Consider the following 14,021-nt stretch of genomic DNA (forward strand, 5'->3'; position numbering starts at 1 on the left):
GAAAACGGACTTTTTGGTTTACGCTAACTTGAAAATTATCCCTGGTCAGCAATTTAGTTTTATAGAACGTCATATGACAGCTGTAAATTTTGAAAATACTTTTAAAAATAGTTTTTTGTTTTAAGGTAATCTATTATATGTACTTGACGCTTATCTAAAGTAATCAATTCATGTACATAATGCCCAATGGAGTTTTGAATTACACCATACGTAAGAATTGAGTATATTTATTTTTTGGTATATGATGTTTTATTTGCTGCATTTGTTTACATAATTTTATTAAATAATTTATTAAATGAAATGAATGAAATGAGTTTCACTGTTAAATGTAAATAAATTTGTGAGTAAGTAATCTTTTAATACACAAACATTTGATTTTTTTCTTTATTAGCGATTTGTTTCAAGTATGGTAAGATTGGTTTCATATCACAAATTTCTTCTCCATCTCTCACAATAAAAAGATAGAGCAATGTTGTTCACACGTGAAAATCTATGATTTCTAATATTTTACATCAAGTACTAATTAATATAATTTTTCTGTTGTTAGTCCCATTCAATTTAAATTTTAAATAATAAATTATGATGAAGTATCTCCCGCTCATTTACAAAAGATTAATTAGCAATACAAACCTACCTTGATTATGAATAAACCAGTGTTAGGGCTCTGAAATCAAATCATAATTCTGTATAAATCAGTCGTGCTCTCATAAAAGCAAAAACGGTAGTGTGAAAAAACGCTTTGTAGTCATTAGGTATTTTTGAAGCAGGAAATGGGAAAAATGTGCAATGCCCTCACCGGGACTCGAAGCTGGACCTCTCGAATACGTGCCAAGTGTGCTACCGTTACACCACGAAGACATGCGAAAAAGGAGGGCGAAAACACCTTATAACTTTACCTAAAGTTCTAGATATGGGGAGGGAGATATACCCATCAGCATAGATAAGAAGTTAATGAGATAAAAAGAAAAGACTTAAAAGTGCAGTCAGTAATAGCTGGCTCATCCTAGCTTTAGATTGCTTGATGTCAGCAAGTCAAGGAGTCACACTACCGAAATCCAGTTCAAGCAGAAACCTCATAATTTTAGATTCTTTGCCTCTCTTCTATTTTATTACCTTTAAATTAGATTTGTTCAACTACTTGTCACTTCACTATTAGTTGAAAATTCTGCATACACTGTATTTTGCTGCACGAAATTCCTTAAGTTACGAGTTGTCATCGAAAAGTATAAAGACTATTGATAGAAGTATACTCGTGACTACTGCTGCATTTGAAATTCGTCTGCAAATTCATACTTCAAAAATAGTTTCTTTCCTCCTATATATCATAGAAGACATATGTTCTACTCTCTGAGCATATTTTGGAACCTATCTAAAGTGTTCACTTTCAAATGATTCATTACATCTTGCTACATGCTGTCGACATTGCCATAATGATTACCTTTCAGATGAGTTTTCGTTCGTGATATCACCATTTCTTTCTTGCTTGATAAATGTTTCGTCATTCTGGATGTCATTAAAATGTTCCGACGCCCTTTCATTCTTCTTTTGTCACACAGTGAGTTTTTTTTTCGGGGGGGGGGGAAAGGAGGAAGAAGGTCATCAACTTATCGTGCATTTTTTGTGTGTCGCATTTTTTAACACCCTAGCATAAAATTTAAGTTCGGAGCAAAATTTCATAATATAACTCGGTATTTCATTTCTCTATTTTGTGACACCACATCACTAGTCTATAGTTCAGGCACAAATATCAATTATTGTACACAACATAATAGTCATACATGAAGTCTTCTTAAGAGTCCAAAATTATGTTAGAAGTTTTTACGCATCATATCCACTGCCGAAATGTTCACACTACTGAATATAGAATTTTCCAGAAACAAAATTATTTTTTTCCGTGCCGTATTTTCTATTTCTGTCTTTTTAATTTGCTTCAGAGGTGTTAATTTGGTATACTACGATAGTGTAGGTTAGAACCATTCCTGCAACTGTTAGAATTAATCCTTTATCGATAACGAACATTCCCCACCCGGTGATCACCAAGTTTGAATTCTTGATGCAATCGGCAAACAAGGTAAAAGTCCGTAACTTGCCTTCATTTGGCTTCTTTTTTGCGACATTGATGAAATGATCTGCAATGATTTGCTTCAAGTGACTTCCCTCCATGTGCACTTTGATACCGTTCCAGGTAAGGATTATAAACAATGCTGAGCATACTAAGAAAGTCCAAAAAACGTAAATTCTAGCAATAAGAGACCGAAATTTTTCGCATTGAGTAAAAAGCAGAGTAATGGGTGTCAGCAGCCCACTAATCGCACCCACATACAAGCACAGGAGGCAGAAACCCAAAGCACTGTCCACTTCCTTAATTATGGCAGATATTTCCTGAAACAGTTCAAAGTCCTGCAGTATATCTTTTTCATTATAATTTCTACTGGACAAATGGTTTTTTAGTATATTGCCATAAGCTTTTAGGATATTACTTAGAGCTATAAAAGAGTTATAAGAAAGTTGTAGCACTAAAACAAACATCACAGCGCTTGTTAAGTATGTAAACACACAAGAAAATAAAATTGTTAAGGCATATATTTCATGATTTTCAGTAACTTCCAGGAAAGGTACTTGAATAAGCGTTAGGTAGTAATCCCACTCTTGGTAAAATGCAAATAGACCCTGCAAGGCTGCAATCACTAATAATGACAAGTATAAGGCAAGGAGTTCAAATTTAACATTCGGACTACCTATATAGGCATCTGAACCTAATAATACTTGAGAAATCCGGCATATATTTTTGGTGACTATATAGAAATTTTGCCGACGAAGAATGAGAATAAGCATGATTGTGTAACCACATACATGAGGAACATAAGCTGCTATTTTTGTAGAATAGTCTGGTAGAATTTTGTACAGATATGCAGAACTTAATACAAACATAAAGATTTTGACAACAAACGAAATGATACACCATAAACGAATACAAATAACGGGAGTCTTTTCGCTTTCAATAGGAATACCATTTAACAAGCTTACCTTATATATTACATAGAAACAATTTTTTTGCTTGAAGAATTTGTTTGTAAACACTTTTATATTTGTTTTATATGGAGATAAATAGCCTTTGGTATTCATGTAGCTTCGAATATTTTTTAGATATTTTGTTTAGATTAAAAAATGTCTCACAGTTAATTTTAGCTGTAAGTTTGCATTTAGAAATCAACAATTCTTTCAGAAGATTTACAAAATTTGCTTCTGTGGTAAAATAAAAAAATATCTGCGTTATTTTCTTGAAGGCTTAATTCCAAAGGTTATTTTTGATTTTAGAATAGCATTTCGGTTTAAGTACAAATATGACCAATGCGCCCGCTGCTTTCCAGTCTTGCAGATTTCTTTGCTCCTGATGGAGAGGGACTTGTACCTGTTTGGATTTTCAGACCAAATCTATGCCAAACACAAGCTTGTTGCTTTGCTAACTTTATATTTCGGTTAGGACTGATAATAATTCTAATTCGGTGACAATTCGCACTTGTATGATTTACTAAGAAACAAATCCTGTATATAAAAAATCTTACACAAAGTTTCTTTCAAATATCATCAAGCCTTTACCTAGATGATGTGCTTCGTAAAGAAAAAACAAAATAATGAAACACTAGGATTCTTTCAGTTTTTAGCAAATTTCAAGTAAAATCTCTCTTGCTTAGCTTTCAGTTCGTTTCACTTTAGGTAGCTAAAATGAAATTTCATTTTAACAACCTCCAAACAACCCTTTCATTTTAACAAAATATGATACAAATTGTTAGTTCGCTGAAATAATGAATTCGTTTCATTTCAAAACCTGTAATTTCCATTAAATGTTTGAACCGCTAGTGTTTACATTTCCCCCAGCTGTCAAAATAATAGAACTGACTCTCTTAATTTATTAAATTGCTTCCATGGTTAGAATAACTCATAAAGGGCTCCATATGTTTAAAACGTTTCAAACTACTTTGCAATATACTGAAAAACTCATATTACGGTGTCGATAAAAGAAGTATTACTGTTTATTTATGATAAAATATTGAAAAAGAATTAACACTGGACAGATATTAATTACAGCACAACGCTAATGGCATAATATGTATGCAAGAAACATAGTTCCATGACTTAACATCCCGTTTTAAAAAAAAATCCGAGTATTTATTTCATTGATGACTCACTCATTTATCTCAATATACTCAGTTCCGTTTTATTCAGTGTATTTGAATATACTGTTCTCATCAAAAAAATGCGAAAGGTGAGGAATAAATTTCGTGTTATAATGAGAATAAAAAATTTCCAATTAAAAACAATCGAACAATTAAAAATCTACCTCTTTATGAATCTAGCAAAGAGGTGCCAAAAGGCTCTAAAAGTCACACACGGATTAAACAGGATAAAATACACAGTTTCAAACTCATGAGTTTCTTTTCTACACTTGTGCAAAATAAATAAATAAAAATAAAAAATATATAAATAAATGCATATGGTCATATGCACGTAAGTAATAAACGCAAATCAAAACCATATCGTATCTGAATATTTATCAATTTTATTTTTTTTAATCTAAATAATTTTCAGCTTTAAAAAAAAAGCATGTTTAACTCCTCAAATTGAATCCTCTTCGACGTGATACTCTTTCCACTAGCTACATGGACGTAGCCAGCTGAAATTACGGGAGGGTGCCTGTTACGAGTCCTATGGCTATACTGTTCTACCTATTATAATATCTTCAAGTATATAGGTGATTATTTCATGACAAATATATTATGTTAATGGCAGTTATCTTAATATAAATAATAATTATATTATGAATTTTATTAATAATAAAATTATATAACATAATTAAGGATGTATTGCATTTCATTATCGTATTTATAATTATTACCTTACAAACATTCTGAATGGGTAATTCAATATTTTTGTTTTAAAATTATTTAAAAATTATTATTAAAATATTAACATAATTTTGAAATTCATCTTTCTTTGTTTCATAATACAACTATAAAGATAAATAAATACATAAAATTCATGTTTATGTTGTATATAATTATATAATAAAGATATTGAATTAAAACCATAAAAGCTGTCAATACATCATTTATTTTGGACATGAAATTAAACTGCAATTTTTTTTTTTTTTTTTTTTTTTTAAGGCAAACATTTTTCTGGCCTTTCATTTTTGTTCGGCAATTAAAATATTCCTGAATTCCATTTTTCGTGGCTGTAAACTGGCAAATATATCAATAATTTTGTCAATTACTATTTCTTTGGTATAATGAATGTGCATTAATGCCAAAGAATTTCTGTGCTCTTCCGTTATAGTAGTTCTATTATAATTTTCTAACCTTTTCAAAGCATTTGCAGAACGTTCACATTCGCAAGATGTTTTTGGCAGTGTAGCTTCTATGTGCGAAAGCACATCAATATTTGGTAAAAAGATTTTATTTAAAGCTTTTGAAGCCAAAACTGGCGTGTCTGGGAGCTTTGCTTTGGCAATAGACATAAAATGCCGTCGCCAACGTTTCGTCTCTTCGATTAGAAATTCCGGAGAGGGTAAATCATCTTTATAACATCACCTTCAACTTATTTACCACAATTTCATGTACACGATCAGCGCAAACTGATGGCTGTATGCAAAACAGGGATGATGCAATCTTTTCTAAATTTGAAAATTGAGATTTTAAATGGAAAATGAGACACTCAAGTAAAGGGATTGCTTAAATAATTTTATAATAATGAAACACAGAATCACAATGAGCATTATTTCGATAGACTTGCTTTCGAATGATGTGTAGCAGTTTAAACTCTACATCTAATTTTTTACATATTTGCCCATCATGATCAAATATACTCTCAAAGCTCCAGGTCGTCCCTTAAGTTTAACTGCAATTCCTTCTAAATGAGATAGATAATGATATGCTGTTATGAATATTGCAATGAAAGTAAATGAAATGTTTGAATTCAGGAGAACCATTGCGTCTGGCTTACATTGCGCACTCGCCCACCAGCGGCCGAGCGGTAAAGTCGCTAAACACTGGTAGTTCGGTCCGAGGTTCGAATCCCGCGAACGGGCTGGCTGCATGGGCGTTTTCGTGGTTTTCCCCATGTGTAACGTGTATACGAGCTAGTTTCCCTTAGAAAGTCCTCCACGAAAGGCATCCCTCCCCTTAGGCAGATAGCCCTCGTGTACTTTGCCATAATTAAATACACACACACATACATTGCGCACTCCATTAAATATACACATAAGCATCTAGTTTGAATTAGCACACAATGTGCTCTAGGGCTTCAGTTACACCGAAAAAACTTTAATAAAAATGCTGGTACGCCTTATACTGCATGATCCATCTTGTCCGGCAAAGGTCTAATATTATTTTCGCTAAATCATATGAGGAAATTCGACCATATGGATTTAGTGTAATCAAAAATGCAAATTTATTAGCCACCAAAACGTAAGATATTGTACGGTACAAATAGATTTATATTAAAACTTAGCCACTTAATAATATTACACAGAAGAACAAATATATTCATAACAAAATCAGAATAATACTGAAAACACTATTTAAAACTTAGCGTATGATAGATTGAATTCACAATTTTTTTATCAATATAATTAATAATATTTTTAATTTAAAACAATAATTTGAATTTAAATAAAGATGGATTTCAGGCAGAGCTTTATCTGCGAGATAAGAGTTAACGACTGCTAAGCTACAGAAAGCGATTTTGGGCTTTTTATATTACTGAGGGATTTACAGTTTTTCTGTTAGAATTCTTCATTTAAACGGTTTATTGGAATTTATTATTTGAATATAAAATTTAATTATTTAACTATTTTATCTGTGTGAAATTTGAACGCGTTAAATATCTTGAGTCTTTTTTTTTAAACGACAATCTTTTATTGCAGACAATTTTGAACTGCTAAGTAAATGGTCGCCGTTCTCAGAAATACCGATCACTTTTATAGATGGTCTTCTAAGGAAGATGGTCACCATAAGAGGATCCCTTGTATTTAATTTGTTTCTAAAACGGAAAAGGGAACATATATTTTCCCCTTGATAAATAATATTCGAATATGTGGATGTATAGCTGGAAATAATAATGATATCTCACAAAAAATGATTGCCTTTTGTTACTTTTTATTAATTTATTTTTATGTCATTGGGATTATCATTTAAGTATAAAATTACTTTTAAACGTTTATTTTAATTCTGAGTTTATGGATTAGAATTTTATGAAAGCTTCACTAACACTTTAGGTATCACTTTAGATACGATCGGTCACATTCAAACTTTTTCATAATTTCATAAGCAATAAGTCAAATTGCATATCGATTCGGTCTTTTTAATTAACAGAATCAGTTACAGGTTAACTTATTTACAGTTGATTCTTCAATGTAAAAGAGTTAGGAAAGAGGCTTTTGTACTTTTTCTCCCGTCACTAATTCAATGATTCTCACGTTTCTTAAAATTTTTAATAGAACATAAGAGATTAAACAATTCAGTTCTTGGATATAGGACCAAGGAATATGTCATAGCATATAGATAAGTACATTTAGGATAAAAAAGGGACATTTTCCTTTTACAGTTCTATAAAATCGGTGAAGTTGAGACATTATTAGCAAATTTTAATCTAGTCATTCCTTTGTGATTAGTGTTGCTCTTCGAAGAAAAACTTCAAACAAGAATTAAAATAACTGTCCCCTCATTAATATCATACATTAAAGACATAATTTTGTTATCAAAATTATTTCTTCTAACTTCGCACCTTGGAAGCATTAACTATCTGTATGATATCTCTGAATAGTATAGTTGTAAGGATCCTAAGTTTTACTAATGTTTATTTTATTTTAAAACTGTACTATCACTTCTTATTTTCTACTTCCGGCCAGAATTAAATGCTTTAACTTGTTTATGCAAATTGTCTTGCTAACGCCAAGTACTTAACTTGTGGCTTTTTGCCAAAAGAGAGAGAGGAAGGAGTTATAGGAAGCAAGTTGCTTGCCACTGTAGTTTTACGAGCTTCATTCTGTTGCCGGTTGCCTTTAAGGCCAGAGGTTTAGCCCTCTTGTTATTTGCAAACGTATTGTAGTTTAAGCAGCTCGGCGTGCTACATACGTACCTTTCTTTAAATAAAGGCCAATCTTAGTGCTAGGCATTTGTATACTAATTCAAAGTTAGTTTTTAGTTAGACTTTTAGTTAGTAGTTTTTATATTCTTACGTTCAGACCACAAGTGGTTGGTCTTTGTATTCCGAAGCTCGGAAGATCCTGTAAAAGATAGAAATAAAGGGTTTCGTATACCCTTCCTGCTTGTGTTGTCTACTTCACACTTTCTTGAACATAGCTTGAGTAAGCTCCCTGTTCCGATTCAGGACCATTCATGTTTCCAACGCAAATCAAGAGAAATACAAGTCCTGATAGTGGCGCCCAAAGAAGAAGAATAACTATGGCCGTGTTTCAAGAAGAACCTGAGGTGCCTGCAGCAGCGGCTCAGAATCCAGAAATGCCAGCTGCCGCCCTGGAAGGATTTGGTTACATCGTCCAGACCATGCGCGCATCGATGAAACCAGCAGCAACCTTTGATGGAAACTCACCGGTGACCAGTTTTTTGGAAAAATTGGATGACCACTTCATGCTATATCCAGTCCATGAGTTCCAGAAAGTCACCTTAGCTACCAGCCATTGAGGGGCCAAGCACTTAATTGGTTCAAATGTATAGGAAGAAACCTCTTGGGTCAAGCGGGAACTCCCACCTATACTTACGAAAATTTCAAGACTGCCTTAGTAAACGCTTTCTCTGTCGTAAGAAATCGTGCAAAATTGGAAGTGCAACTCTTCAGTGTATGCCAGCAACTTATCGAAAATCTTTCAAGCTTTATTTTAAGAAAAATTCACGTCTTCAAACTCTTGTATGGAAACCGTCCGGATCCTGAGATAATTCAAGTGATTTTGCCGAGGTTACTTCCCCAAGTACAAGACTTTATTGAATTAAGGAATCCGACTACACTGGAAAAGTTATTTGAGCTAGCAATCCAGTTTGAAAGTAGAAGAACGGCGGACATTGAAAGAAGACGCCAGTATGAGCAACGAAGCCAATTTGGTGCGCCAAGACCACAGCAAAGTCAAGAACATGGCTACGGAAGCAAAGCGAAGCAGTGGGCAAGGAAACCCGAGTATCCAAAAACAACCGGCGAACGTCGACAGTTCAATAGTAAGCCAAAAAAAAGTCTGAAGGCCAGCGGAAAAAGAAGGAAGGCATGAAAAGGAAGAAACAAGATTTAAACTAAAACGGATTTCTGCTGACGGGAGGGTGCGGATATCCGAAGACCAAGAAAACCCTCTTCCTTCAAGTTAAATACAGTGATGGTGAAAAATTTGACTCTTCCAAAGATTGAAATGTTGGTGAATAACATCCCAGCCACCGCACTCCTGGATACAGGCGCGCAGTGTTCCTGTGTGGCAGAAGATTTTTTTAGGAAGTATTTTCGTAAATACCGCATATATAATTCGGATAATACGACAGTGCTAGCTGCGCAGAGAGAAAGATGCAAGTGCATAGGTAAATTACCGTTATACATTCGTATCAAGGACGAGCAAGTAAAGATTATGTTTTTTATCGTAAAGAATTTGCAAGCACATGTCATTTTAGGGATAGATTTTCTTTCAGAGGCAGAAGCAACGCTGGATTTTAACGAAGCATCCCTTAAGCTGACGATGAAACCAGTTCGAGAAGAAAAAACAGAACCACCCACGTTAAATCTCAACCACCTGCCTAAGGAAGAGCAACAAAAAATTCGACAAGTGGTAAGTGAATTTGCTTCGTTATTTAGTGATATTCCCGGATTTACTCAAGTGACGAAACATGAAATCGATACAAGAGATTCCCTGCCAGTTCGCCACAAGCTATATCGGTACGATAAGACTAAAGAAAAAATTATAGAGTGGCACATTCGAGATATGTTACGTAAAAAGATCATAACGCCCATCTCAAGTTGTTATGCCAGCCCGGTTGTGTTATGTAAGAAAAATAACGATTATCCAGTAACACATCCGAAAAGGTGGCGTTTTGCAATTGCCTATCATAAATTAAACTCCTTTTCTAAATATCCGGTATATCTGTTACCTATTATTGAAGAAATTTTAAGGAACATAACTTCTACGAAATACATGACTACGTTAGACTTAACGACGGGTTATTTTCAAATAGGTGTAAAACCAGAAGATGTGCCTAAGACTGCTTTTATAACCAAGTCTTGCACTTATGCATTCTTGCGTATGCCATGTGGCATTTCAGGGGCACAGGCAACATTTCAGCGATGTATGGACATTGTGCTAAGGTCTGTTCTAGGAAAGACCACATTATATATTTAGACGATATCATTATTACTAGTGATAATTTGGATCAACATATAAAAAATTTGAGTGAGGTGTTTTCATTATGAAATGACGCCGGTCTAAAAGTTAATGTCGAAAAGTGCAAATTTGCAGCCCCTGAATTAAAATACTTAGGTTACAAAATATCTCAGAAAGGAATCGAGACAGACGAATATAAAATAATCGCTGTGCAAAAGTATCCGCCGCCAAATACGGCGAAGAAGCTCTCTTCTTTTCTAGGACTTTGTTCATATTATAGGTCCTTTATAAAAGATTTTGCAGCTATTGCTGAACCATTGTTAAAACTAAAAAGGAAAAAGGCAAGATTCTCCTGGACGGCCGAAGCCAATAGCGCTTTCGAAAAATTAAAGCAAGCATTAACGCAAGCCCCTGTTTTGAAATTTCCTGAAAATGATGAGAATTTAGAAATTTCAGCGGATGCTTCGGATTATGCGGTGGGAGCGGTACTTTCGCAAAATCAGCAGCCCGTGGCATTTTTTAGTAGAACTTTAAATCAAACACAAAGAAATTAGAGAGAGGCACTTGCAGTTCTGTTAGCAGTGCAAAAGTTCCGAGTCTATTTTGGAAGGGCGCCAATAACAGTGTATTCTGATCATGCGGCGGTAACTAGATTGTACTCAGGGAAAAACTTATCCCGAAGGTTAATAAGATGGGCACTCAAGTTACAAGAGTATAATCTGGTAATCAAGCACACCCCCGAAAAGGAAAATATCGTAGCAGATGCCCTACCCAGAATAAAAATAGATGAAGAAGGTAATACTGTAAAGGTGGGAATGCTCACAGCATGTACGATACATTCCCGAGAAACTGTAATAACCGAACTGGGTAAGGATCCTGAATTTAAAAATATTTATGATTATTTAAAAGATCCTGAAAATTTTAGCCACCAAGATATTGTGGCGATAAGAAATAGGGCGTCCCATTACAAACTAATAGATAACTTATTTTATACAAAAACTACGAATTCCAACAACGAATTTCGACCTGTTATCCCAGCTAGTCTTAGATTAAATATACTGCAGGAGTTGCACGACTCGCCTTTGGCTCTCATGGTGGAAAAACCATCCAACGCGTACGCGAAGCAGTTTATTTTCCTGAGCTGCAAAAGTTAACAAGGGCGTATGTCCAGTCCTGCCCAACATGTCAAGCAGCAACATGTCAAGCAATTTCCGCCCGGCCGGGTTTCTAAATAGCATTAAATCAGAATTTCCAAATGAAATAATTGGCATCGATTTATTGGGCCCTTTCCCGAAAAGTCAGTTAAATAAAAGTCGGTATCTCCTTGTTGATATTTTGATGATTTTAATAATGATCATTTTAATAAGTGGACCGAAATTGTTCCCTTAAAACGAGCCTCCGCGAAATTAGTTACTGATTCTATTTTAAATAAATATATTTTAAAATACGGGGCGCCCCTAAAAGTTATATCGGATAATGGTCCTCAATTTTTAAGTAATATATTTGAAGACATGTGCCAAAAACTGAGCATACGTCATTTAAAAATGGTCCCTTATCGGCCGCAATCAAATATAGCGGAACGGGTCAATAGAAATATAGTGAAAATTATTCGTAGTTATGTTAAAAATTTTCATAAAAGCTGGGATAACTATGTCAATGAATTAGCTTTCGCCCTTAGGACCGCCAAACATGACACGACGGGCAAAACTCCTGCTGAGTTATTTTTAGGCAGAAAGATTATAACGCCGTTAGATAGATTATTTTACGTTCAACAAAGAGCCCCAGAATTTCAAATGGGCGATATAGAAAAATTAATTAAAGAAGCAAAGAAGAACACTGAAGTAGAACAAAGAAAACAGAAGCTGTATTATGACATGAAACGACGGGGAGTAACTTATAAAGTAGGGGATGAAGTGTTAAAAATTAAGCATTCACTTTCTTCAGCACCAGAAGATAAAATTGCAAAGTTCTATCCACGATTTGAAGGACCATACGTAATAAAGAAAGTAACTCAGGCTGTAGTGGTGTTAAAAGCCAAGAATGGTGAAACCTGCACCGCAAACATTGACCAGATAAAACCATTCTATAATCGTAATAAAATGCAACTATTTCAAGATCTTTTGCAGGATCTGGCACGGCAGGCACAATCTCCAGAGGTGGCACAACGACAATCACAAAGGCAAGCCATGAGTAGACAGGTGCATATGAAAAGAAAGTTTCCCCGTTGAGAAAACTGAAGGTAACAAGAAAAAGAAGCCGTTCCACCAACCAGAAAAGAGAGCGCACGACCACCCCCAGAATGGAGAAGGGATAAGTTTTACTAATGCAAAAAGAGCCAGGAGAAATGGCAGCAACCATAACACGGCTCCAAAAAGAAAGATGTACCCATCGGATAGGAGTCTACGCAGCAAATGTCGACGATTTGACGAAGGAAAATCAGCTGCAGATGCAAGGAAGCAACAAACGGTTGAACAGTCAGCAACGAGATCCAGGCAACAACGGGAGAGAGTTGTCCCGATTCCGCCAAGAACAGCTGCCATCAAACGGCCGGGAATACAAGCAGATATTAAAAAGAAGTTCTTCAAGGGTGACCGAACTGGAAAAAAAAGAAAGCTCACGGAGGAAGGAACCGAAGGGCGAACCCGCACAAGACGGAGGATAAACCAGACGGTAGTCTTCGCCACTTTCCAGGACTGGGCGGAAAAAAGGATGTCGGAATATCATAAAGATAAGTAAAACTTTATGTTACTTTGAAACTTTAAGTTAATTTTTCGTTCTTACTGCAAGTTTTACCTCATCTTTATCGCCTTTATCGCCAAAAAGGCGAAAAATGTTTTTTATCTATTTTGTTGCTATGTTTTTCAATTAGTCGCGAGTAAACTAAAATTATTGTATAATAGGGGAGAGTGAGTGAGTGAGTTAGTGATTATGGCGCAAAAACCAAAAATGATTATACCGCGCCAAACACAAGATGGGATGATTACAATTGATGACATTAAAATTCAATAAATAAAAACAAGTAGACAAATGTATCAAATCCAGAGGATGAAGTCATATAAACACAAGTTAAAAGCACACATTAAAATTCAAGACACAGTCTTCAAAACAAATTACATTTGGTAATAAAAGCCAGTCTCTTTTAAATAATAAAATAAATTACAATTGACCTCTCTTCCGATCCTAGTGTGACCAATTCTGAGGCGAGTCAAAAGAACTTCCTCCTTACGATTTTTGGTAGATTCCCAATGCTCAATTCTAGGTTTTACTTGTCTTAACTTGTTTTGAAGCTGAACATCCCAAATTTGCTGCCATTTTTTTCGGACCTTTCCCTTGATGACACAACAGATATCTCTAAAAGGGATAAGGCGACTAGACAGTTCAACAGTAGATTTGGCTGCGATATCTGCAAGCTCATTTCCCTTTATTCCAGCATGTCCAGGAACCCAGCAGTACAGGACTTCATATCCTCGAATCGTTAAGTTTATATGAATTTTGAGAACATCCACTACCACAGGATTCTGAGTGTTGGGAAAAGCTTCCAAAGATTTCAGAGCACTATACGAGTCTGTATAAACTATGAACTTTTTGTGGCAGAGCTTCGAGATGTACAAAAGACCATAATATATTGCAGTTAATTCAGATGTTATGACTG

The sequence above is a fragment of the Stegodyphus dumicola genome, chromosome 7 (assembly GCF_044657685.1).
Source record: "Stegodyphus dumicola isolate Sdum_Otavi_A_Nest chromosome 7, ASM4465768v1".
Lineage (NCBI taxonomy): Eukaryota > Metazoa > Arthropoda > Arachnida > Araneae > Eresidae > Stegodyphus > Stegodyphus dumicola.